Source organism: Phalacrocorax carbo, chromosome Z, assembly GCF_963921805.1.
Source record: "Phalacrocorax carbo chromosome Z, bPhaCar2.1, whole genome shotgun sequence".
Lineage (NCBI taxonomy): Eukaryota > Metazoa > Chordata > Aves > Suliformes > Phalacrocoracidae > Phalacrocorax > Phalacrocorax carbo.
Window position 1 is genome coordinate 12578914 of NC_087548.1, and position 26982 is coordinate 12605895.

General features: G+C 53.8%; 1 protein-coding gene across 3 annotated transcripts in view; it reads right to left on the reverse strand.

Annotated features, from left to right (window-relative positions):
- Positions 1-26755, reverse strand: part of ATOSB (atos homolog B) — a 43321-nt gene extending 16566 nt beyond the window's left edge. For 2 of the 3 annotated variants that reach the window (XM_064438019.1, XM_064438020.1), the window contains exons 1-2: positions 26671-26755; positions 20582-20678 (exon numbers count right to left, since the gene is read on the reverse strand). The gene's annotated coding sequence lies outside the window, so the exon portion shown is untranslated. Of the gene's footprint in view, positions 1-1851; positions 2064-20581; positions 20679-26670 lie in introns of those variants that run through there. The other variant, XM_064438021.1, reaches the window with a different exon arrangement.
- Between the last annotated feature and the right edge of the window lie 227 nt (positions 26756-26982).

Genomic DNA, 26982 nt, shown 5'->3' on the forward strand with positions numbered 1-26982 from the left:
GAAACTTTGCGAGGAGGGAAAAAACTTAAACAAGTGATACAACCGCTCAGCACCCGCTGACCAATGATGCTGGTCCCCAAGCTGCAATCGCTGCTTCCCCAGGCCAGTTCCCCCCAGTTAATATACCTGGCACGATGTCATACGATATGGAACAACCCCTTTGGTCAGTTTGGATCAGCTGTCTTGGCTATGCCTCCTCCCCTCCCAGCTTCTTGTGTACCCGGCAGAGCATGGGAGGCTGGAAAAGTCCTTTACTAGTGTAAGCAGTACTTTAGCAACAATGAAAATGTCAGTGTGTTATCAATATTATTCTCATACTAAGCCCAAAACACAGCACTGTACCAGCTACAATGAAGAAAAAATAACTCTATCCCAGCTAAAGCAATGACATGTAGAGAACAATAAGGTCTCCCCTCAGCCTCCTCTTCTCCAGGCTGAACAACCCCAGATCCCTCAGCTGCTCCTCACAGGACTTGTTCTCCAGACCCTGCCCCAGCTCCGTTGCCCTTCTCTGGACACGCTCCAGCACCTCAAAGTCCTTCTTGTCCTGATGGGCCCACGATTCGAGGTGTGGCCTCACCAGTGCCGAGTACAGGGGCACGATCACTGCCCTGCTCCTGCTGGTCACACTATTGCTGATACAAGCCAGGATGCTGTTGGCCTCCTTGGCCACCTGGGCACACTGCTGGCTCACATTCAGCCGCTGTCAGCCAGCACCCCCAGGGCCTTCTCTGCTGAGCAGCTCCCCAGCCACCCCTCCCCAAGCCTGTAGCGTTGCCTGGGGCTGCTGTGACCCAAGTGCAGGACCCAGCACTGAGCCTTGTTGAACCTTATACAATTGGTCCTGGCCCATCGATCCAGCCTGTCCAGATCCCTCTGCAGAGCCTTCCTGCCCTCGAGCAGATCAACACTCCTGCACAACTTGGTGTCACCTGCAAACTTACTGAGGGTGACCTTGATACCCTCGCCCAGATCACTGATAAAGATACCAAAGAGAACTTGCCCCAGTACTGAGCCCTGGGGAACACCGCTTGTAACCGGCCAGCAAATGGATTTAACTCCATTCACCACAACTCTTTGAGCCTGGCCATCCAGCTAGTTTTTAACCTAGCAAAACGTACGCTCGTCCAAGACATGAGTTGCCAGAAGCATGCTGTGGGAAATGGTGACAAAAGCTTTGCTAGTTCTAGGCAGACAACATCCACAGCCTTTCCCTCATCCACTAAGCGGGTCACCTTGTCACAGAACATCAGGTTAGTCAAGCACAACCTGCCTTTCATAAACCTGTGCTGACTGGACCCTTGTAGATGGGTGTCACATTTGCTAACCTCCAGTCAACTGGGACCTCCCCAGTTAGCCAGGACTGCTGATAAAGGATTGAAAGGGGCTTTGTGAGCACTTTCACCAGCTCCCTCAGTACCCTTGGTTGGATCCCATCTGGCCCCAGAGACTTGTGTGCATCTGAGCGGTGTGGCAGGTCACTAACCATTTTCCTTTGGACTATGGGGGCTTCATTCTGCTCCCCATCCCTGTCTTCCAGCTCAGGGACGCTGGGTACCTGGGGAACAATTGGTCTGACTGTTAAAGACTGAGGCAAAGAAGGCATTAAGTACCTCGGCCTTTTTCTCATCCTTTGTCACCATGTTTCCCCCCCACATCCAGTAAAGGATGGAGATTCTCCTTAGCTCTCTTTTTCTTGCCAACGTATTTATAGAAACTTACACCAGTCTCCCCCCATCCCCAGCTGCCACACACCTTCAGCCCTGCCAGCCCGAGCCCCCTTGCACACACCCCACTGATGAGTCCCTCGCACCCATCTGGGAGAGCCACAGCAGCATCACCTTTCCCTACCTCCCCGAACGGTCACCAGGGCACTGCGGAGCAGTGGAGAAGGTCCCGGCGATGCTGCTTTACCCCAAGCAGCTCACGACACAGGCATCAAAGCTATGCATAGGAAGAGGGAGGAGGCAAAGTGCCTGCGGTGGGGAGGGCAGCAAGGATTGTGCATGCAGCATTTACCCCGTGGGAACTGCCCGTCCCCACCGCAACCCCTCTTGCAATACACTTCCTTTTACCGTAAGAGCCCTCCAGGGGAGGTGCTTGGGCACAGGCACTCAGGCCTCTGGCTCGGTGTTACCAAGCTGCAGCGTGCAGATAAGGCTGCAGCAGCTGTGGGGACATTCACCATCTTTTCCACTCCCCGTGCTACACATCTACGTGGCACGGGGGTGGAGATACCACACACACACATACATATGGCTGTGCACACTCGCCCAACTCACCCCCTTCCAGAAGCAATTTAGAAAGTCTCAAGTCTAGCGCAGGCCAAAGCAGTGACATGGGCTGGGCAGGGATTCAGGCCATAGGGGTGAGGCTTTGTCCATCTTTGATTGTAAAGAGCTGGACACATCCAGGGCTACTGCTAGGAAGGATTTTTACCGTGAAGTCAATGGCCTGTGCCTTGTCAGAGAAAAGGAAACTCTCTCCTTCAGGTGGCACTGGAGGTGAAACAGAAACACCCTGCTGGCATTAGGAAAAGGGTGTCACAGCTGTCACCTAACCACTCACACTGTTGCCTGTAATGGAGACAAACACACGAGTGCACAAGGCCCTTCAAAGGGAAACGAGGGAGTAGGGGAAACGAGGGAGTAGGTGCGACTGGCATGTCTGACTGCAGGCATACCCAAATGCAGGGCAGCGAGAGGCACAACCCAGCTCCTATTTCATCCTGTGAAACTGACCAAACCTGGTCCGTACACCCTTAACCACCCGTGGGGTCCCACCAACAGCACCTCTGCCCAGTGCACCAGCCACCCACTCCACAGGGCCAGGCTCCTGCAGGACTGCCAGGGCTCTGAGCAATGCACACGGCTGGGAATGCCCTCGGGATGGAAGGGGGAATCCACCTGGCACCTGCATGTTGCATGGAGATGGAAGAAGCCATGGCTTAACTGGTGCTTTACGTCAGGAAGAGGCCAGAGAGGACCTGCCCTTGGGGTTATCTGGCAGGTGCAGCCTGCAGGGACTACAGGGCACTAGGGCACCAGCATAACAGCGTCCTCCGTCCTCACAGAAGCGATAGTGAACACAGATGGGCTCAAGACACATATGAATCCCCAGAAAACCGCACAGGACATGAGCCCCCACATCAGGCCCTGCAAGACACAGAGGCCCCCGTGCACACTCCCCTTGCTGCCACTGTCGCAGCCTGTGATTTGCTGCGCCACTTCTGCAGGAACACGCAAAGCAACTGGGGTCAAAACACCTTCAACTCTAATGGCAGACGTGCCGCTGGGGACACATATGTCCCCTGAGACCTGACCTTCCTAGGGAGATGGAGCTCGTGAGAGACTCAAAGAGCTCTCCATGAACTACCAGGAACTAGCTTGTCCCCAGCCACCCAATGATTTCGGTGCAGCTGGGAATGGACCCCAGGGGCCTCTGGGTTCAGACCACTGGACCCAGCTGCTCTTGATGTGCACAGGTGTTGTAACAGGGATAACCAAGACAGACAAGAGTGCCCAGAGCAGGCTGCCGAGGAAGGGAGAGCACACTGGGCTCTGAGCAAGATGGCAGGCCAGTATTAATGAGCCCCAGGGAAAGGCTGAGAGAAGCAATTTGAGGAGAGATCTAGGGACTAACACAGCCTCATGGGAATGTCCTAGAGCTTGAAAACCCATATAAAAGCATCTGGGAAGCCTGGACACCCTCCCAGCATCTAACAGACGGGGAGACAGACGTAGCTACTGCTGCAAGTCAGCTCTGCCCACGTGCCACAGCTACAGGCAGCCCCCTTTGCTCTGGTTCATTAGTCTTGCAGGCAGGATGGGGCTAGCACTGAACACCCTTTGAGCACTTACACACTGGGCATGGGCTTCTACAGCATCAGGCACCAGGGTCAAAGCTCAGAAACACAACAGATCATAGAGCAAAGTCGTTTCTGAAGGCAAGGCTGATAAGGCTGCCAGCAGCCAGCCTTACAGAAGGACAGGATCAGGAAAAGAGCAGCCATGAGAATAAAAGGCTGGCAAAGAAACAGAAAATACTGGGAGCAAGTAATTCTTTCCAGACAGTCCTTTGGGCTCATCTCAGCCTCCATCTGCTCCCTATCTGCTTGGGATGGTCAGGCAGCTGGAGCCTTTAAAAAGGCTATGGGTGACTTCCCCCACAATTGCCACTGTCTCTAGGACAGGCACCATGGGGAAGATAAACCTGAAGCCCTTCCAGACAGAGGGCTGGGGGCCAGTATCCCCCCCAGCCTCCCAACAACACCAGCACTCCCCTACAGATCACACCTCTGCACTGCCAGTAGAGCAGGGCAGGTGGTTTATCATCCATGCTTTACTGCTGACCGTCTTCCTGTGCTCGTGAAGGGAGGGAATAATGTGGACCTCTGGAGAGATGGCTAGGCTGGGTGGGGGCAAAGCAATGAGCTAGGCAATGCTGCTAAGGCAGTGCCTCCATCCCCCGGGACTGCTGGTACCACATGGATGGGACGAACCAAGCCAGAAGAGGATGGACAGAAAAACCCGCTGATCCCTCCATTTGCCTACAAGCCAGTCAGTCCAACAGGCCCTGAACAGCTGCATTGCCAAGCACCCCGAGAACTGCCGAACTAGGGAACAACAACAGTGGGAAGGGACCTTGGGGGGTTTTGGTCCAATCCTGCTCACAGCAGGGCCAACGTCGAGCAGGTTGCTCAGCCCCTGCAAGGGTGGAAGGTCTCCAAACGTGGAGACTGCCCTCCAGAGTCTAACCACCCTTGAGGGGAAATATGTTTCCTAATATCTAATCGGAATTTCCCTCATGTGCTGTTGCTTCTCATCTTGTCCCTGGGCACTTCCAGGAAAACCCAGCTTCAGCTTCTCTCCAAAACCACAGCTGCTGGCAGTGGTGAGGGCCCCCTTCGCTGCCTTCCCTCTCCCAGGCTACACAAACCCTCCACTCTCAGCCTCTGCCCTGATGTGCTGCAGCACACCAGCAGCCCCATGGCAGGACGAGAGATTCACAGCATCTCTGGAGAGTGCTGGAGCCTGTTAGTGTCCATCTTGCCCAGCCAAGGGTGCCAGCAGGGAGGACTAGAGGTACCTGCAGCCAGCCCCAAGCAGCACACACCTGCACACCTTGGCGGTGTTGAAAAAGAGATTCACCTCAACTCCAAGACCAGCAGGGGTTGTTTTCACTCAAGTGTTTGATCCTTGCTCTGGCTGGAAGTGATACCAAGTACCCATGTCAGTGCCTGCTGCAACACACCTAGGCTACCACAAGCCAGGAGTCCCAAGTACCTGCTCGAAGAAGTTTGGCCCTAAATACAGAGTATTGGCTTCACTGCCATAGCACCGATAGCAGGCCCACCTCCATCACACCCATGGGGGACCTGCCACCAGGAGTCAAACTCAGCAGAGACCAGCTGGGCTAGATGGAGACTCAGCAGCCCAGAGCAGGTCCCTGGATGAGGGAAGCAGCCATCCACAACCCTGCCAACACCCCCCGAGGGTCTGCAGCAGAGCTCTGGTCACACAAGGGATTCCAGAGCCAACAAACAACCATGCCCATAGATCTGCAGTGCATTGTCCCCATCCCAGCAATCCCCTCACACTGCATTTGCTCAGACCAGAGCTATGTGTTCATCTGTCTCTGCCGCAGCAGGGATCATTTATTTTTCCATCTACTCCCTGCTCTCAAAGGGGATGGGAAGGTTGTTGGGCAGGATCCGACCAAGACAAGCGACCTGCTCAGCTTGCCCAAGGCTGCCTGCATGGCAACAGGAATCCACCCCACACACCAGAGGCTGGGATACCTGGTCACTGCACTGCTCCCTTCCCGTGTTCGTCTTCGGTCCCTCCTGGGAAAGACTCAGCACTGAGGATGCCCCAGGCCTCTCCAGGAACGCACCCATGGCTGGAGGAGACACGGGCAGAGTACAGGTTCAGCACATGGCTGAGCCAGATCCCAGCCCATTCGCAAGCCACAGGCACTGCCTGCACCTGCTAAGCCCTATGGCTTTTGCAGCTCTCCTCTGGCACCCTCACCCCATCGCCCAGGGGACCTGGCACAGGCTGCCAGGCCCTTGGGCTCCCTTGAAGCCCAGCCCTCGATGAGCACCTGCCCTCTGCTTCCCGCTGACTCATTCCCCTGTGATTGACCCCCTCCTCCTGCCTGACTCACCCATTTCTGCCACAGCCCTGTGCACACACGTGTGTGTGCAACCAGCCACAGTTGTTGGGGCAATGGCACAAACTCTGCAAGGCAGCAAGATGGGCAGGGAGCATGGCCAGGCTGTGCCAGAGCCCTTGCCTCCCGCAGCACCCAACAGCAGGAGGGGAAGAGATGACGCCACTGGCTCAAGTGCACGGTGGGGAGTTGGAGCAAAAAGGCAGGCTGGGAGCACTACAGTGTGCCAATGCTGCTGAGATAAGGAGTGGTGTTGGGGGTGGGCTTCCTCTGGGCTCCAAGGCTGCCTTCCAGGCAAACACATTCTGGCAGCCTGACCTCCACCACTGGCCGTGGGAGGGTTACCTGGTGCAGCTGCAGTTCAGATCCACAGGTGAGCAGTCTGCCAACTAACCTGCCTTCAGGTACAGCCAAACATGGCCCCCCAGGCTGTGCCTCTTCCCAGTTTGACTCTCCAGGTGGAGAGCTTCCTGGAAGCCAGAAAGGGATTTCTTCTAAGCACAGCCACAGTCACTTGGCATTAGCTAGTGCCACTGCCCATGCAGGGCCCGTAGCCTTGGCCAGTGTTTGAGTCGGGACATACAAGACATGCACACAATACTACATACAAACATCCTCTTCAGGCTGCTTCTCTGACTAGTAATTCCCCTAATGCTAGGGGCTGAAGCTCAAACAGGCTTTGCCCCACATCCTTTCCCTTCACTTTGCCCCAAGCATCACCCCTTCCGAGGGCTCGCCAGCTAACCTCAGCCTCCTTCTCGGAGGGGACCAGAACAGAGATGACAAGAGGAAGACCGCACACCACAGCTGTGCCGGAGCCCAGCGAGAGCTGCGGCACACACCTCCCAGCCCACAAGCAGCTCTGTGTACCAGAGCACATCCATCTGCATCAAGGAGTGCATGAGAGCGCTGGCGCACGCAGAAGATGCCAGTCTGTGCATCACACACAGTTGCAGACCTGCACCTCTGCCTGTCATAGCTGGAGGATCCATTTCCCAGGGACTACAGGAGAAAATGACTGGGATCAGACACAGGCTTTTCTCTCACCCCTTCAGTTCCACATCCCATGGGTCAGAATCATGCTGACAAGGGGCTCTGGTCCCTTCCACTCAGGAGCGCTTGGCCAGCTGCAGCATTTTGCCTACAGTTACAGGCAGGCTACTCAGGACAAGCCTTGGTGGTGCTGCAACAGGACAAGTCAGTCAAGCATCATGTCTCCAGCAGAGTCACGCAGCCAGGTCAGGAGGCCTTGCCACCCATGAATTAAGGCCAGACTAAACCATGCTTTGGCCAGGGAGGGAGAGACAATATTCTGGGCTGGAATGTCATGTATTTAATAGGGACAAAGAACGATTTTCTGCTAAAGCTCAGGACTATGTCAGAGCTGCTGGTTCTCCCTGGATTTTTACACTCTTGGTCCTCACCGTGAATGCACAGAGCCTTTCTCCCTTCTCAGGGCAAAGAAAACCAAGTTTTTTTTGTCACACAGGGTCCGATGGGTGCCAGCAGCTTGCACTGCACGCCATCCCTCCTCTCATCAGGATGCTGCAGTCCCCAGGGTCCCTCCTAGGGAGGCAGAGTGGAAGATTCATAGTGCTCAATGCGTCTCATCAGCGAGGCCAAAGGCAGAGCCAACACTGGTCATGGTGTCACAAGGTCGCAGCACTGGGCAAGCACCTGAACAAAACTCAGCAGCCACCAGCAGGACAGGCCCAGCAATTTAAATTCACATACTTAAATCCACGTGTCACCATGGAAAAGATGGGCTTCCCTACATGCTCTGTGAGCCAGCGATAGAGCAAGAAGTCATAACCTATATGAGCTTAGATAAGAGCAGCTCCCTGCTGTAGCTCCCAGGCAAAAGGGAAGCCAAGGGATGTGCCCCACAACCAGTTAGAGCAGCTGGGGACTGCTCCAATTTGAGCCAGACCGTAATAATTTCCTGACAGCCACCCATCTGTGACTAACATAGGGCCAACACCCCATCTACAACACCCCTCTCCAGCCAGGCTGGGGGGGAAGAGCAGAGAAGAGACAGCCAAGCTGATCTTGCTTGTACAAGACGTGTCTCCCCCACCAAGGAGATGCTTTGCAACTGCCTTCTGTTCCGCTTCTGCAGCCCAGGTGGCTACAAAGAGTGGCAGAACATTCCTCCAAAGCACAGTGGCATGACTGCTGCCTTCATATAGCACATTTCAGGTCAGCAAGCTGGGACCCTTCAGCAGAGGGGGAGCCAGTTTATTCACCAACCTTTATGTCAGTGGCATGCTTCTGCAGCACAGGTGATGCCAGAGGGTAGGATGAAGAGAGAGGATTTTGAGCAATGACAGGTGGAGAAGTTCATGCTTTCTCAATGTGGATGCTACGCAGCAAGAAGTACACAAAGTTGACACTTCTGCTGAAAGCAGTTCCTGGGCACAAAGACAAACACTCACAGCACGACTCTGAGAACAGGCCATCTAGCAAGGTTAACACAGGATACCACCATTTCCAGGAGCCCCGAACCAAGACTTTCAATTCTGGGTTCTCCTTTTCACAGCAGGTCTGTGCTCCTTGCAGTTCTGTCTTTGTGGTGCTTGAAAAAGTAGAGCAGCCTCAAGGCTGCTAACTTAGGTGGTGGCTGCAGTGACCCGCATGGAGTGTTCCCTGGGACCAGCTTTCATCTCCTAGACAGAGCCCAATGAAGTATCAGCCCTTTGTTCCAAAAATTACATCCAAGGTCATCTCATCCAACATAAAGTCCAGATGTGGAATCTCTTTAAATGAAAGCTTAGATGGGGGAGCATGCCTGTGCCAAGGGATGGAGCTGAATGGCCAAGTGCCTGCTAACTCAGCCTGAAAGTTTTAAGGACTAAACCGCCTTTTCTGGTTGGTAACACATATCCCAAGTTTGCTAAAATTGGAAAGCCCACCGTGTGGTTTGCAGCTGGTGCTCACCCTTCCTGCAAGCTGGAAACCCCTATTGTCTCGGCAGCCCTGATCAGCCCCCCGCCCTTGGCAAGGGGATGCTCCTGTTGACTCAGCACATCCTGCAGCCCCTCCATACACGTCCTGGGTGGGCTGGCTGGTTGGCTCACACTGTCTGAATCTCAGGATGAAAACTAGCTGTGTCCTCTTTCCACCTTGCTGTAGGAAGGGAAACAGACGTTTCTGCCATTCATCCCTTCCCTGGCTTCTTTTGCTTGCCCCTCCAGTGGCCCTATGGGGCACCCTGAACAGACAGCATTAAGCAGAGGGGATAGGAAGGCAGTTAGACATGGGCTTTCCTGCTTAACTACACATGAAAAATCCAGTTTTAGCTTGGGCAGGCATTTAAAAGCCAACTTCCCTCTTTTGTCAAGGCAAAATGCGCCTGCAGGCACACGGGACTGTCTCCTCTTCTGCATTTTGGAGAGATCCTCCCTTGTAGGCATTGTGTTTGACCCTCTGCAGCCTTCTGCTCAGAGCAGGCTGGAGAGGCCCAGGTGTTGACTACATCAGTGATGTTGCAAATTCAGGTGCCATATGTGGGGGCAGCTGCAAATGCAATATAGGGGGGAGAAACCAAACCAAACCACCAAAAAATCCCAGGGCAGAAGGCCTGCACAAAGCCTACAGTCCTGGCCTGCTGGCTTCCAGCCTTGTGTTCAACACTCATTCATCTCAGGATACAGTTCCAGTTTTCACTCTGGGCTTAAAGCTCCCCATGAGGTTGCTCTCACTGAGCTTCACAATTTCTTTTCTCTCTGCCCCACTTCCAGCAGGGACCTCAACTGCTACTCCCTCCCAGCAAAAGGGTCTCCATGACCTTTGTAATTCAACACACTGGGAAAGGCTCAATCCATCCCCTCTATTCCTAGCCCAACACAGACCTTAAAAGCTCTCTTTGTTCCTGCTACAAACCCTACCCCACAACCACGGCTTAACCCTTAGGGCACCACCTCAAATAAAGAGTGCTTCACAGAAGCAAGGCAGGTTGCAGCATCCATGGGAAGCTGGACCTACACTCCACCTACGGAAGAGCTGTGCTGCCAATCTGCTGGTGGCTTGCAGGACACGGCAAATACACACAGCAGGGCCGGTGGGGAAGATGTCTCTAACCATCCTCATCATCAGTACAAACTACTACCAAGATGTGAATGTGGGGACCCTGTGCCCCACACTGCTGCAGCGACAGGGGCGTGGGTTGGGCTTGTGACTCTTTATAATCTTCTGGTTTTGCTGTACCTCTCCTCAGTTCAGCAGGTTTATTACAAAACATGTTCCATGCAGGCAGATTTGGGGCCATAGAAAGGCATAGGGGTGAGGAAGGAAGCAAGTGCGACAGGGCACTCCCCTTGTCACTCCTGCAAGGACTCCTCTCCTCCTGCCCCAGGTCCAGCCATTGCTCCATGCTCAGGTGCAAAGCCGAGACAGCAAGGGATGCCATGTCGTTACCTCCGCAGCCTGCACGTAGGCAAGAGCGCAGTGATAGCACTCCTGATTCTTGCCTTGTCTGAGATAAGCTCAGACCCACATCCCAAGCAGCAGCCCACAAATCATGCCTTGGAGGAGGCAGTGTCTTGGGACTGTCCATAATCATATGCTCTGCACATGGGAATGCAGAGGGAGCGGAAGGTGCAGCCAGCCCTCCCTGCCCTAGCGTGATCCCTGGCACAGGAGAAAGCTGATGGAGCAAGGGCTGCTTTGTGGCACCCAAAAATTCCAGCTCTGTGGCTGGGATGGAACAGAGCTGCCCTGCAGCACCCCAAAACACCACCCCTACAGACAGGATGGGGTAGGGCCACCTTGCAGCACCCCAAAAGGGCATTTCCTACCAGCTACTGTAACTTCCCCTCTGTCCCTTTCCGGTCCCACTCCACCCCTCCCTGCTCACCAGGCCACAGGGAAACTGAGTCACTGCATACCATCCCTGTCCCGAGGAAGGAGAGTGGGTGGGCAGCCCCCAGCACCAGACACAGTGTGGGGAGTCGGGCAAGGGTGGTACTGACACCCCTGAAAACCCCAGCAATGGGGAGAGATAAAGATACCCACTTGTCCTTCACTAAGCAGCTATCCAGATTACAAGCCTCCTCTGTTCCCACCTCTCTTGAAGCAGAAGTTGGCCCTACTCGGCTGCTGGCCATATTGACTGCACCCAGCATTGCTGGCTACATTTCACCCCACAGACTGGCCCACATGCTCTCTGGCACCAGGCGGGACAGGGACATGCAGGGCTCCTCACCCGATGCCTGCAACTCAGCACAGCCCGGAAAAGAAAGGAAATGCCACGTGGGAACAACAAGAAAAAATAATAAAAAGAAAAATTGAAGACCCAGATACCGCATTATAAATGAGAAGAGTGCCCTGGCTCCCAAAAAGCTGGAAGCACACTGGACATTTCCTTGAGAGCAGATCATTGCATTCTTTACTTGCATTTGAGAATCATGCATTTGAGTAGACTTGGGTTCTCCAGTCCAGCTCCAGGAGCTGATGCGTTTCCAGGTGCTGCCCTCAGCTTCTCTGTTTTCACCACACCCCTCCAAAAACCCTTTGGGGCCCTGCTTGCCGGTTAAGCATTCCCAGGATGACATCCCACCTGCAGCCCTTGCTGTAGCTGAGCACAGCAGTGCTCACCCACACCAGCATAGTTTAAAATCCCTACATCTGCTGCAGTAGCAAATCACCACCTCGCAGGCAGAGAAGAGAAAGATCTGCTCACTCAGGCTCCACATTAGACATCTCACTAATGTTATTAAAGTTAATGTTTCTTAACTGCATTTCTCAAGGTCTCAATGAGGTTAAGAGCCCAGCGTTGTCCAGTTCAACTGGGCCACTTAATGGGAAAGCAGAGCTCAAGCTGCAGAAAATGCACAGCCGTCATACACTGCCCACCTGCAAATCTCCTGACATCTTTCCCCAGCCTCACCTCTCTTGGTTGCCTCGCTCCACCTTCCTGGGGACTCTGAAACAGACGCTTTCACCCCTCCCCAGGGAAGCCCGTTCAGGTGGTATTTGCTGCTGTTGTCATGCAAAACATAACGTTATTGCCAATATGCTTGCCCCAGCTCTATCTCCCAGGACAATGTAACAGTAGATTAAACTCATTATCCCCTATCACTTTATGGCACAATCTTTTCATTTCTCCGTTAACACACATCTGAGACGTATGGAGTTTCAGGCAGGCTCACTCCAAAGGAAATTCCCTGCTCTTTCCTTACAAGGATTTGCACAAGCAATACCTTTTCTTTTCCATAGCAAAAAAAAAAAAAAAAAAAAAAAAGAAAAAAAGCCCAAACCAACACTAACAACAAAAGAAAACCCCAACAAACAAACAAACCACTCCAAAAAAAAAAAACCACTTGAAGGTTCACTTAAAGACAGAATTTTACTTTTCTTTCCAGACCACCATTTTGGTCAGACCTTTCTCAGGCTCTGGAGGGCAACATTCTCACTATTGCTCACACTGGTGTGGCTCTGTCAGCAGCATTTGGAGTACTGCAGTAAGAAAGCTTTCAAGGGTGAGATGCCTTTTCCTTCCCAAAAGCGACCAGCACATGAACACAGGCATTTCCTGGTAAACTGCTCCTCCTTGCTTCCAGCTTCTGCTACAGGGCTGGCCTCTGATAGCAGCCTTCCTCCGGAAGCACCACTGCATTTTGCTCACTGACTCTTAACAGGATGATATTGTAGGGAAACAGAATTAAACAGAGCTGTAATCTATAATAAATAATTCTTGCTGAGCTGCCAGGGAGATAGCTGCACAGGAGAAAGCGAGGAGCTATAAGCCTGTTTCCTCAACAAATCTAAGCCATGAAACAGGCCTTTGGTTACAGGGAACAGGCACAGCAGCAAGAGGAGCACTTTCAGGGTGGCAGATTGATACCACCAATTTTTGTTTTCTCTCTATCCAGATTTATCTCATGGAGAGGGCAGATCACTGCAAATACCTTAAGATCCCAGACTGTCAGCCCAGGGGAGGGGTCAGCAGACCAGAGCCAGACAAAAAGCCTGAATATATTTGAGTTCCTCAAACACTGATCATATTTTTAGCTGTTGCTGCTCGTAGAAGATGAATTGAAAGCAAAGCTCAGACCTGCTACTTGATACCATAACTGCTTTATTTTGCTGGCAGCCACAGCAGAGAGGACCTTAAGAATTACCCTCTTTGTGCACCACTGGCCCAGCTAAGCTAATCTCATCAGTAATGCAAACACTGGTACAGAAAGGACCCGAGTGACTGTGCTAACCTGTCTACGCCACGATCTCCCTGCACAACTACAGCAGTGCTGACTGGCAGTAAGAAAACCCCAGTGCACAGAGTCCAGGCGTTTTCTCCGGGTCTGAATTGAGCAAAGAGTTGGCTCTTGCAAGCTATTCTTTATGCATCTTCCAGACAGGCAATCTGTACAGCGCTGCTGGGCTCAACTATCTTCTCACAATTTAGGGAACACAGGTAGAAACACCCACCGAGTCAACGTTTCCTCTTGGTCCCAGTGATCCATCATCTCTCTGCTGAAATCCCCAGCGCTCTTTCTGCAGCTGCAGCATTAAGGTTGCTCCCGATGTCCAAAGGGACACTGGCCATTTTTTTTTCAGTGACACTGCTCGGGATGGTGTTCCAGTCTGACTACTAACAGGTATGCATGTCCTGGACTTGCCTAAGGCAATGGCAGCAGCAAAGCACAGCTGCACGTAACCCACAAAGTACTTTCCAAACTTCAATGCTGCAGCTCAGCCAGGAGGAAATCTCTCTTGGCTGCCTCTCCCTAAATGCTTATTCCAGCACTGCCTGTCTTAACTCCTCCCCAAATCAGGAGCTGAGTATGTGACCCCACTGGCTTTGGGCTTTTCTGACCCTTTGTGCTGTGCTTAAAAATGTGTAGTGTGAACTGGCAAGACAGAAAAAGAGGGAGCTGCACCTTGAAAGATGACATGGTTATAACTCATCAGGTCACAGTGCCCAGGAGGCACTCTGCATCTGCGCTCTGCGTCTGCTCCATGGTATTTCATAGCACATCTTGAGGCCTCAGTCCAGAGGAAAGATCAGAAACACCAGGCTGTGAAAGCAGGGCCAGAGAGAACTGTGGTTTGGCTCAATGGATTCTGACCACGCTCCACCATCATCCACACCTGTAATACACTGTACTACCAATTCTCACGCCAAGTGCTGAAGGTCACGTATGTGAACAGCAGTGCTCGAGCTGCTGATCTGAAATTGCCTTCAGCGTCAGGTACCAGTATCGCAGCTTCCTCTGTGGGAAGAAAGCTCTAGCTGCCAGTGTAGAGCAAACTGCTCCCCTCCAAAAAGACAAGGAACCTGTCGGAAGTGGGAGGGAGGAAGCACACTGCTGTGTGCCACAAGCAGCCTTCCCAGAGGCTCCATGTTCCAGCTTTCCACCTCCTTGTTTGCTCTCCCTTGGGAACACTAGGGTCTGGAGTCCAGGGGACATTTTACAAACAAGTCCAACCTATCTGGGTGTTCCCAGATGACTGTAACTGTCGCACTGGACACCATTGGGCAGTCTGTACAGATCTTATCATCACCCTAAACTGGAGATGGACACTATGGCAGATCGGAAATCGTGAAATGGCTTTCAGGGGAATTTCTGAGGCTCTGTACCCTGGTTCAGACCAGGAAGGAACAGTCACAAATCAGGCAAAGATCATGACGTTTGTGAGCACAGGGACATTTGGGCAGCTCACATGCATCCTTTCCCCTCCAGTTTTGTCTGGACATCCTAGTCTCAGACGAGCTCTGGCCACAGGCACTACAGCAGTGTGTGCCACGCCATGGCAACCCCACACATCTGACCTCAGAGCACCCTCCGAAGATGGGACAGGCTCCTTCCCCTCTCATTCTGGGCTGGGCACAGAGCTGCAGGCAGGGTGTTTTAGCTCACTGTGAGCACTGACCTTTGAGAGGTGCAAGGAGAGAGATGGCTCGCACAGCCACCCACGTTGAGATAGGCAAGCTGTACTTGCTGCCAGCTGGTCCCTTCCCCCTGGCTTGCACTGAGAGCTAAAGGCACATCACAGAGGACAAGTCAGGTTTCAGTCACACTTACATTATGGCCAGGCTGGAGCTAGCTTCCTGACCTGTTCTCTCTGTGCAGCAAGTGGCATGATGTTCCCTTCAGCAAAAGGAGCCAGCTCTCTACCAGCAACTAGCAAGGAGTCTGCCCAAAGGCAGCTTCAGAAACATTTAAACCCTACTTTTCCTGCCGCAGAGGATGATTTTAGACTGTATCAGAGGGCTCACTAGAGCACCTGTTCTCCATCAGAGTACAGGTACCCCAGAAAGGCTGAGAGACCTGGGTTTGTTCAGCCTGGAGAAGAGAATACTGAGGGGGATCTTACCAACTTTAGATAAATATAAAGATCTAAAGGGTGGGTGTCAGGAGGATGGGGCCAGACTCCTTTCAGTGGTGCCCAGCGACAGGCCAAGGGGCAATGGGCACAAATTGGACCACAGGAAGTTCCACCTATATTTAGGAAAAACTTCTTTCCTGTGCGGGTGCCAGAGCAGTGGCACAGGCTGCCCAGGGAGGGTGTGGAGTCTCTTCTCTGGAAATATTCAAAACCCACGTGGATGCGGTCCTGTGCCCCTGTTCTGGGTGTGCCTGCTCAAGCAGGGGGGTGGGACGAGGTGATCTCCAGAGGTCCCTTCCAACCCCTGCCTGATTCTGTGAAACTGGCTGTGTGAGGTGGATGGCACCATACAGGGCTAGGTATCCTTGGAAGATGCAGTCATGGCTGGAGCCACTTACATTGATTAACTGAGGATGAACAAGGCCAGCAGAATCATAAAATCATTGAATGTTTTGGGTTGGGACAGACCTTTAAAGGTCATCTGGTCCAACTCCCTGCAGTGAGCAGGGACATCTTCAACTAGACCAGGTGGCTCAGAGCCCCGTCCAACCTGACCGTGAATGTTTCCAGGGATGGAGCATCGACTACCTCTCTGGGCAACCTGTGCCAGTGTTTCACCACCCTCATTGTAAAAAATGCCTTCCTGGTATCTAGTCTGAACCTACCCTCTTTTAGTTTAAAACCACTACCCCTTGACCTATTTCTACATTGCCTGGTAAAAAGTTTGTCCCCATCTTTCTTATAAGCCCCCTTGAAGTACTAAAAGGCAGCGATAAGGTCTTCCCAGAGTCTCCTCTTCTCCACACTGAACAACAGCAACTCTCTCAGCCTTTCCTCATGGGAGAGGTGTTCCAGCCCTCTGATCATGTTTGTGGCCCTCCTCTGGACCCAATCCAACCCTCTTTCCTTCGTGGTTCAGTGAGAGGGCTCAGGAGACTGGTTTCTTTCTGGCCGGGCCTGCTCTGCCACTCAAGGCTCCTAACAGAACAGGTCTGCAAACATGAGCTGCCTGCCCATTCCCCTGCAAGGGGTGAAAGAGGGGAGAAGATGGACAAAACATCTCTGGCCACCCACCCTGATGCTGCTGCCCGAGAACAGCAGCTCCGGATGTCAGATTGTCAGCGGTGCCGAGTCCACGGCATGGCTGGGACAGGGCTGTCTAGAAGGCTGCGGCAGGCTGCATGTCTGCTGCTGTGCAGCAATGCTGCAAGCAGCAAGTTGCCATAGCAATCCCCCCAAGCATGTCCCCCTGCCTTCCTCCTTTGTCTCTGCTCCCCCAAGCCTTGCTGTCCCCTCCCCGCCAGCTCACACGTAAAACCTGCTGCACAACACCCAAACGCCTCAACATGCTCCTTAAGGGCTGTTCATCACCCTGAGGAAGGAAAGAGGGCCAAGGTGGAAGCCAAACCCACAAGCCATCATCCCCACCCGCTTCATGGGCAAGGTGCCCACTCTGGACCCTATGTATCACACCTCGCTGTGCTCAGTCCTGAGGTGCGACACAGGAGAGCCGGGCAGCCAGACCTGGGGCACAGAGGTCCCTCTAGCTGCACCCCATGTTCTGCTGTGGCAGACAGGAATGCTTCAATATCACCACCTGACCCATGCCACCTGCTCCATGGTGGTGACATGCTGCTCCCGCCCAGCCCTGACCAGTAAAACACGGCTTCCCGCAGGTCAGAAAGCCCCATAAGCTCTTTCTGCCTTGTGTCAGCACCAGGTCTGATGAAAAAGTGACTCCCAAACTCTTCTTGCTGCAGACTGGCAGGTATTTCCTAAGTCTCTGCTCTGCAGTCCCAGCCCATTTCCACTTCAGGCAGGTCTGTTCTGCTGCACCAAATCTCACTGTGGCTTGAACCAGAGACAGGATCCTGCTTCACTTCCTCTCCTAAAAACTGTTGTCCACCGTTGCTATGTGCCGCTAAACAGTTACCCAACCCAGTGTATAAGCAGGGCTCCTCTCCTGTTCACCTCTCCTACGTGGGCACAAAATGCAGGGGGAACACAAAGGACCCTGCTCAACCACACTAAAGTGTGATACCTGCTAATATCTTTCAGCGAATGATTTTAATGACTCAGCAGAATGGATTAAAAACAACTTCTAAAAGCTCTGCTTCCCTCCCTGTTCTGCCCTTCCCCAGATCTAGCAGCGCCCACCACAACTGGTTATAGCACTTGAGGGTTATAGCAGAAGTTAGAGAAGCCTCGGTCCTGATCCAAGATGAGTCATGGAGCTCAGGAGACCATGCAACTTCCTTCTGATACCATCAACCATGTCTTACACAGGCTAAAAATAAAGATGGGCCAAAACTGCAGAGCCACATCTTGCCTCAACACGAAACTTAGCAAAGCTCAGCACTAAGCCCAGTTGCTGCTGAAAAATCACCTGAACAGATGGAAACCAGAACTGCAGAGAGGCCAAAAGTCTTGGGTGTACAAACAAAGGAGAGGCCAGGAAGCCTCACCCTGTGCTGGGCTGGAGGATGGTGGTGGCAAATGCCAAGCAGCCATCCAGCCGTACAGAGAGGGCTGGAGCTGGGCTCTCATCTCACTTAGCTGTGGGCTTTAGACTATTTCCATACCCAGAGGCTTCATGGAAGACTGTTTTCTATACCATGCGTGCCCAGATGAGACAACAGGAACCAATTGCTCAAAGAGGAGGGGTGCTGCATTTTTGGCAGGGAAGGGCTGTAAAGCTGCAGCCACTTCCCACCACGCAATGTGTGGGCACCCACAAAGCAAGGTCCAAAGGGTGCTTGGTCCTAGTGCTAATAAAAGGTGTTACACATACATCTGATATGGCTTATATACTTCAGGTAAGCAAGGAATTCAAAGTTCTTCCTAATCCCTAGGACGCTCTGCCCCAGCAAAACCTTCACACATGAGGATACGGGACTCTCACATAGCTCTTAGCAGGGAGTCGCAGGATTGCACACAAATAGGAGCTCAGAGGGACACCGGCAATGTTCAGAGGCCTAAAATTAGCCTCAGCAAACGATCCTCTGCTCCATTCTTGGGAGCAGCGAGAACCAAACAAGGATCCAGCTGTCCCAACACTCCCATGAACAGGATCTTTGAATGCCCGACCTACTTGCAACAGAGATGGTAGGGCAAAGAGGGGATTCTTCGCATAACTCCAGTGCCGATACTCAGAAGGAACCCAGGGCCCCATCTCTGAAGGCGGGGCAGCATTTTCTTGGGCTTTCCAGTGGAAAGAAGACCTACTCCTAGATCAGCTGGTCAGACCATAAGAGCAGGCTGAAGGACATTAGGCTGACCACTTTCTGTTGAAGATATAACCTCTAGTTTGCCCAGTCTTTGAGTTAGCCAGCAAAGCGTTCCATCCCATCCCAACAGAGGTGCTGCAAGTCTGTCCAAAGGTCTGCACCTGTACCAGCTTCCATACGACTGCCAGCTGCACTAAACTGAACTAATATGGTTAATTCAGCCTGAATATAAGTTCACTGATATCACCTGGGTTAGGTGATATTCAAACCAGAGGGAAGAGGTTTATGCTATGACCAAGTAGTGGGAGAAGCTGCTGCATTACACGTATGTGGGAGATTTGCTGTCCCTGGAGGTATCAAGCTATTTGGTCAGCAAAGGGGGGGGGGGGGGGGCGAAGAGGTGAGCTGTGTGTTAAAATGCCTCTTGTCAAAAGGCAGGGGAGCACTGAGAGGATGCTGTGAGCTTGGTGAACCAGGATCTGTAAGCAGCTCCAGCAGAACTGAGGGCAAATCTTTTAACTGGTCTTAGCCACATACCATATCTCTTCTTAATCACTAAGAGATATAAAAGATCCCAGCATGGAATAGGCATTAGTGATTGACACAACTCAGCTGGACAAAGGGGCTGGTCTGTTGCCACCACGTTGTCTGGTTAGGAGTCTGCAGCACACAGCACTAACATGAGCAAAGGAAACTTCCTTCGTCCCTGGGTAGGTAGATCTACCCCTACCTCACTCACTGCGGGTACCACTTCAGCATCAGGCTGAAGGACAAGACGGCCCAAGCCCCAGTCTCCACCTCTCTCTGGACTGGCCCCAAACTTCCCCAGCAGACACTCTAGAAGAAGAGCCACACAGCCTGGGCAGCCACATGTCCTAAACAGTGGCTTCCCCCCATCACCTCTCCTGGCCAAATGGTACCTGGGCTCTGGGGTGAAAGAAGGGCTCAGCCTGCTCCCTCAGAAGGCACAGTGCTGATGAGGGCTCCCTTCCATGTGAGACACACCGTGCAGGTGGGGCAGGCACTTCTGGGTCCCAGGCAGGCACACAAGCATCAGAGAGTCATAGAATGGTTTGGGTTGGAAGGGACCTTCAAGGGCCATCTAGTCCAACCCCCTTGCAGTGAGCAGGAACATCTTCAACTAGATCAGGTTTCTCAGGTCATCCAGGTACAGGGATGGGCCGGGGAGGGGGTGGGAAGACCACAACCATCTCAGCCTTCTCCAGGCTGGTTACCTTGGCGCAGCAAGGGGCTGACCTTCACATTTCTTGATGGTGGCAATACAAAGGCTACCAGTCCTCCTGAAACACTCCACTCACTCTAAGCCTCATACACCACAGCTAAGGGTCTCCTCCTGCTACAAAATCCTGGGAAAACGCAGGCAGAGCTCAACTGGTTCTGATAGAAAGCAGAATCACATTGGCCATGAGCTCTGGGTGAAGTCTCAGCTCTGTTCAGGTGAAGGACAGCAAGCAGCAGAGATCAGCAGCTGGGAAATGCTCCCATGCAATACTGCTGCTATGCAGAGGATGAGTGCAGCAAGCAGCACAGACTGCAAGTTCCCAAGGGCTTAAAAAACACTGCCGTTGAGCTCCTGACAACTGTGTGTGGGGTTCAGTGGTCTTAACAGCACTGGCTGTACACATTCAGACTGCCTTCACCATGCTGTCAGCCAGGTGAGAGGCAGGAGCACCCAACAAGCCTGGGCTGTGGGAGCACCTCAGCTGGGTGACACCTACTCTGCAGAGCTGTCCCTACAGGTCCAGGGGAGGAAAGCACGGGGTTCCCCTGCTTCTTCACATAGCCCTGGGGAAGGAAGAGAAACTGGTGATGATTGAGCAGGTGCTAACCTTGGTGTAGGACTGAAGCAGACAGGAAAAGCAGCTCTCAGCTGTCAGCACGTGCAGCGTGGTCTTGGGGTTGCTCGTTCCTGCTGTCTTGGGTCACCTGGAAAAACAAGCGCACAGACACATGTCCAGCTCTGTTGAGGAATATCCTGCCCACACAAGAATCATAGAATCATGGAATGTCCTGAGTTACAAGGGACCCACAAGAGTCCAAATCCTGTCCCTGCACAGGACAACCCCAAAATTCACATCATGTGTCTGAGGGCGTTGTCCAAGTGCTTCTTGAATATCATGAGGCTTGATGCCGTGACTGCCTCCCTGGGCAGCCTGTTCCAGTGCTCCACCACCCTCTGGGTGAAGAACCTTTCCCTAATATCCAACCTAAACCTCCCCTGGCACATCTTCCTGCCATTCCCTCGGGTCCTGACATTGGTCACCAGAGAGAAGAGATCAGCGCCTGCCCCTCCTCCTCCCCTTGTGAGGAAGCTGCAGACTGCGATGAGGTCTCCCCTCAGTCTCTGCTTCTCCAAGGTCCAAGAAGGCCTTCTGAACACTGCACGGGCAGTAATTGCTCATCCAAGCCAAGCAAGTTAGTGGCCTATGCACAGAATCAAGAGACCCCAAGCACCTTGAAGATCCCACAATAACTTTTACTGGTGCTGAGGCCACCCCTCCAGCTGCAGCTCTGACTCCCTCAGGCAGCCCCAGTTATCACCCCGGTTCCCTGCATGACTCCAGGCGGGTGCACAGTTGGTTCCCCAGAGAAGGCTGCTAAGGTTGCTGCCACCGTCCTCCTTCCCCAGATTTCAGTGGGAAGTAAATTCCTTTTTGTGCCCTTGGCTTTGTTCTTCTTCACCCGCGCAGCTGTATCTTGCTCCACCACACAGGCTTTGCGGGTACTTGAGTGGGTGCGCTGGCATAGGGTTTATCTGCAAGAACAGGCTCTGGCTGTGGTTCCCACAGGCCACCTGCTAAACCACCCCACAGGGACACGAAGCCAGGGCAGCGAGGGCCAGACTCCTCTGCAGGGAGATACCATTCCCAACAACTCAAACAGACCAAGCCAAATCCAACGCTGCAGCATTTCCCAGACTACATCGAAGGGGGAAAATGACAACTCCTTAATAGAAATCTCTGAGAGGCCTGACAACACTGTCACAAAGATGTTTAAGACTCCTCCCTAGGCTCCCAGTGCTGTAATTACAGACTACTGGAGATCACAGTGTGGGGGCTAGGTCCTTGTGCCCAGCTGGTCCCGAAAACTGGGACGTCAGTCTCCCGAAAACCAGGTCTGTCATTCCCCTGGCCACAGGTGTGATGAGCAGAAGATGTGTAGGGGCAGTCCCCACTCCCCAGCCTGCCCTCCCACATGGGCTACCACCCTGCGGTATCACCGGCAGCACAACCCAGCTCCGAGCACAGCCACAGCAGCAGTGAGCAGAGCACTGCAGCAGCCATGCTGCCGCTATCCCCCGAAAGAACAGCGTTTAAATCGTGTTGTGGGGAGACATCCCCACACTGGCTTACTGGTGCACCAGTTCTTAAAACAGTCATGAAGGTACCCAGGAAGTTTGTGCTTAGCATCACCTGCACCTACAGAGTTAGCAGGTCAACCTGCACCAGCATCCCAGGAGAGGTCCCACCTGGAAGCTGTACCAGCTAGTCACCAGGGCTGTTTCTGGAGAGCTGACAAGCAGAACAATCCCCAGTAAGTGTAGCATGTGTATATATTAAGAAACATGAATTTAAAACCCTCCACCCATTCCCTGCTCTACCACACAGTATTTCAGAGAAGGCTCAAAAGGCTCCAAGCCTTAGCAGTGACAAGAATTGCTTTGGACGCGGCTGAAGTACTGCCACCCACATACTGCTGCAGCACAGGAACTGATGGCGATATATCTGACAGGGATGGGTTGAAAACACTCCTTAAAAGAATGCAATTACCCCAAATGAACTAAGGCCAGGAGATATGGATTATCACCTCAGCTCTTGCATAAAGGACTTTGCATCTTTGTTCACTTCCACAAGAAGAATCACAGGGTTGATATCAGCCCTGTCCTGGGACATGAATTTGCTACTAAAAAGCACTTCCAGCTGAATCACTAACTGCACTTTTTGCAGTACACAGGACTCCTTTGAAGGCTTCCCAACCAAGTATTGTTCTACCATCACGCTGCTTTGCTGGGGGGTTGTCCAGGCCACAACACAGACAAGTATGACTGCAAACCACTGGCCAGTCCTGAACAAGCTCTCTGAAATGCAGAGCATGTGAGCTCAGCTGCTCTTCATTCACAATTCACAACCAGCTGAGGACACTGATAGAAACAGGGGGAAGACATGTTCATTGGCAGCTGGGCATTCACAAGGCGAAGAAAGCACGACTATGAAAGGGAGGAGCAAAGGCGAAGGGAGGATAGGGATTTGCAAAGACACTTTCCAGTCAAAGAAAATAATTTTAAAAATAAAACTCAAACTTTGTGAGACCAAGTTCTCTAGATGTTATATTCACCTGGCTCACTTGCTCATGAGTGAAAGCAAAATGGAAAAACAAAGGAAAGAGAGCTGGTCAGAAAACAGGCTCTGGGGAGCAGAGCTGCCAGGCACTGCAGACAGGAAGAATCAGAAACACGCAATGGTGTTACTGAGATGCAGGGACCCACGCAACCCACTGGAGGAAAGCGGTCCCAGGGAGGGATGTGTGGTGGAGAGGCATCAGGGAAAACCCTCCCACAGAAGACTCTTACCGCCAAGTAACCCACAATGACACCCTCCACAAGCCTTCTGTTCGCATACAAATGTCTCCCTCCGGGATTTCTCCTGTGTTGCCCTTCGCACTTGTCCTGCTTCAACCCTGACTTATTAATTCATCCAGCCATTGAAACCTCTGATAATTTGACTACAGCTACACTGATAGCATGCTGAGAACAACACTCTTCTAACTGATATGGCTTCACTTTTTCCTTTCACACCTGTGGTCACACACCTATGAATGTCACGTTTTCTTGTTCTGCATCCAGGAGGCGTCCTGGCCCCCAGGCACCGCATGTTTCCACTCAGCACACGATAGTGCCTACCAAATCTAGCAGGGGACAAATGTGGGCAAACCAGAGCAGTATAAGGGCAGGAAAAAGGACTCAGGAAGAGTCAAGAGTCATTGACTTTCAAGAGTCAGATCAATAACTATCCCCTTGAACCATGATCAGACTCAGAAGCAGCGAGAAAGCTCTGGGCATCTCTGGCCTCTGCTACGCAGCACGACCATGAAGAAACATGCCAAGGCAAGCAGCTGGCAGCAGAGAGCAAGGAGGAAGACCAGGAGCGCAGATGTGCTTCTCTGCCCTCAGAGGTCCCTTGAGCTCAGGGAAGGAACTTCCTTTCTTCGTCCTGCTCTGCATGCTCAGAAGACCTGGCACTGCTGAGGGAACAAGGCTGGGAAAGCTCAGCACCAAGCAGAGGGAGGGTATATGGACCGGATACTTCAACTGGCTTGGAGAAAGCTGCCAGGAGTGAAACAGCAATCCTACCAGTAAAATTAAAATGATATGTTATTCCCCAAAGTCCATTTCTGCAGAAAGGACAGATGTGAACAACAGAGCATCGATAGCTGCCCTGACCAGCTTGCTGCAAAGGCAGTGGAGCTGGGGAGCCCCTCTGAGCTGTGCCTCGAATAGCAGGGTCCCCAAAGTCAGTGCAAGATGATCCCACCAGCTTTCCTTCTGGCGGTGGGTGAGAAACCTCTCACATGGGGAACAGAAGCAAGGTGAGCAGAGGAGCTGAAACGGCTCCAGCCCTGTCCCATTTGCAGGCTGGGCCTCAGTCCACAAGCTCAGCTCCCCGAGGACCACAGCTCTATGGCTAGGGTGATAGGAGGGCTCTGCTGTCCCCACACAGGCTGGCCACCCCAGGGTCCATGGGAGGGGACAAGAGTCAGCAGGAACCCAGCAAAATGTAATGGGAGCAGCTGCTGCAGAGAAGTGAAGGCAGGCACTGTCTCTTCTGCAAGAGACACTGTGGCCGCAGTGTCCCACTCCAATCCAAACACTGTACAAACCTTCCTGCCCACCCAAATCACACTGCTGCCCTGCCCTAGGCACAGGCAGAGCTGCCAGGAGGCTGCAGATCCCAGCCTGCACGATGCCCAGACGGGCGGCTGGGCTGTGCAGAGGGAGCTGCATGCTGGGACGTGTAGTCCCTGCCAGGGCCCCGCTGCTCACTCCTGCCAAGACCCGCACGACATGAATTACCGCTGTGAAAAAAGGCGCTGATGAGGCTTAATGGGATGACTTAATTCTTTTAGTCCTCAACCTCTATCTAAAGCAGAGGACAGCCAAAATTAACTGTAGTACTATCACACTGGGAGTTTTCTCCTGTTTCACCTGCCACACCTTGTTCACCTTCTGCATGTGTTACCAAATTTGCTGAGACTCTCCTTTGTGTCAGGGCAAGGTCCTGCTACACTATCCACAAGGTCCCAAGTTACCCTCTTTGCTAAGGCTAAAGGACACAATTCAGTCACAGGAGGACAGGTCCGTAAGCAGACCTTTGGTTGTGTAATGTTTTTTAAAAAGCCACTTAGTAGAAGCGACTTTTAAAATACCCTGTGACCCAGCATGGCATTCCTCTACCGTGTGCTTTCCACAGCAGTAGCAAACTCCATTCTCTTTCCTTAAAAAATAAAAGAAGGGTGGACACCCCTGGAGATAAGCCTATGCCCCTTGCACACGGGTCAGCAGACGGGTCACGTTCACAGGTGGGTTGTGAGCAAGCCCACAGCCCTGGCTCCCATCACGCAGCCATCCCCAGCTCCCATCACGCAGCCATCCCCTCTGTCTCCCCTAACGCACAGCAGCTTTTTAAACATAGCATCTGGGACTCCCAAGAGTACGCTGCTTGCCACCCGCACGGTTTCTGTAGAAATCGGTTATGAATCGATTATGCCAGGAACGGCTACAGCAAGATGCTTGAAAACCCCACCAGGTCTCCAGCTGCGGGTGTGGGGTGGGTGCATGTCCCCCCCGCAGGGTCCTTCCGCCCGTGGCGGCTGTCACCAGAGGGCAGCAGGCCTCTCGCTGCGGATGCTGGGGTTCACATCCGCTGCTTTCGCACCCCACGCTGAAGGCACCCCCGGGGCAGGTGCCGGCCAAGCAGGCGCCGGGTGAGCCGCATCTCCCGCTCCCCGCCTCGGCGGGCTGCGTGGCTGGGCCACGCCACGGCAGCTCCGGGCCTCCGACACGGCCCCACCGCCACGGATCCGTTCGGCACGGGTGTCCGGGCGGGGGGGGGACGACACACACGGAACAGGCTGTTAGTCCCAGCCTGTTTCAGCTGGGTTTGACCTGATGCCCTGGAGGAGGAGGAGGAGGAGGAGGAGGAGGAGGAGGAGGAGGAAGAGGAGGAAGAGGAGGAAGAGGAGGAAGAGGCCCCATCCTGCGGACAGGCCGCCCCTGCCCGTGTCACGGCGGGGAGGACGTGGCATCGGCGGGCAAGACTAGGGACCGCACAACCTCCCCGAGCAGCCGGGGGTCCCGGTGGTGGTGCTGGGAGCTAGGACAGGGGGCACGCCCCAAGTGGGGCCTGTGCCGCCCCAGCGCACCCCTTCTGGGCGGTGGCGCTACCCACAGCCCCGCTGTGCCCCCCAGCCCCCCCAGCCAGGCCTCACCACCACAGCCCCTCCCGGCCACAGCCGCCCCGGGCCACAGCCCGCCCCCGGGTGAGGGGGGGCACAGGGTCCCTGCCACAGCCCCACCCCCCCCCGGCCGCTCTGTGGTCACACCGTCGCCTGCCCCCCCGCTCCGCCCGCTCCCTCCTTCCCCCCAGACCCAGCCCCCCCCGGGCCCCCTTCCGCCCCCACCCTGCTCACTACCCCCATGTCACAGCACCCATCCCGATCACCACCACCGCCCCCCTGCCCCGATCAGGGCTCCCTCAATCCCACCGGCCCCCCCCCGAACCTTCTGGAACCGGGGGGGGGCGGTGGGGACAGGGGCGCATTAACCCCTCCCGCGCCGGACAGGCGGCCCGTGCCCCCCTGGCGCCCGGTTCTGTCCCGTGGGTCCCTCACGCCCCGTCATGTCCCGCCCCGCCGGACCCACCAGCATCCTCTCATCCTCCTCGTCTTCATCATTATCATCATCCGCCGCCGCCGCCGCGGCCCCGACTGCTCCGCTCCTTCCGGGTACCGGCGGGGACACGCCCCCACGCGCCCGCCTCCCCCGCTCTGATTGGTGCGCTGGGCGGGGCACGGCTATGGGCGAGGCGTACTTTGGGGCGGTGAGGCCAATGGGAGGGCGGAGAGGTCGTGACGCGCAGGGCCGAGGTCCCACCCTCGCTCCGCCCCCTCCACGTGCGGGTGTGTGATGACAGCGGGGAATGGGCGGTCCCAGGCGAAGAGGCTTCTAATTGGC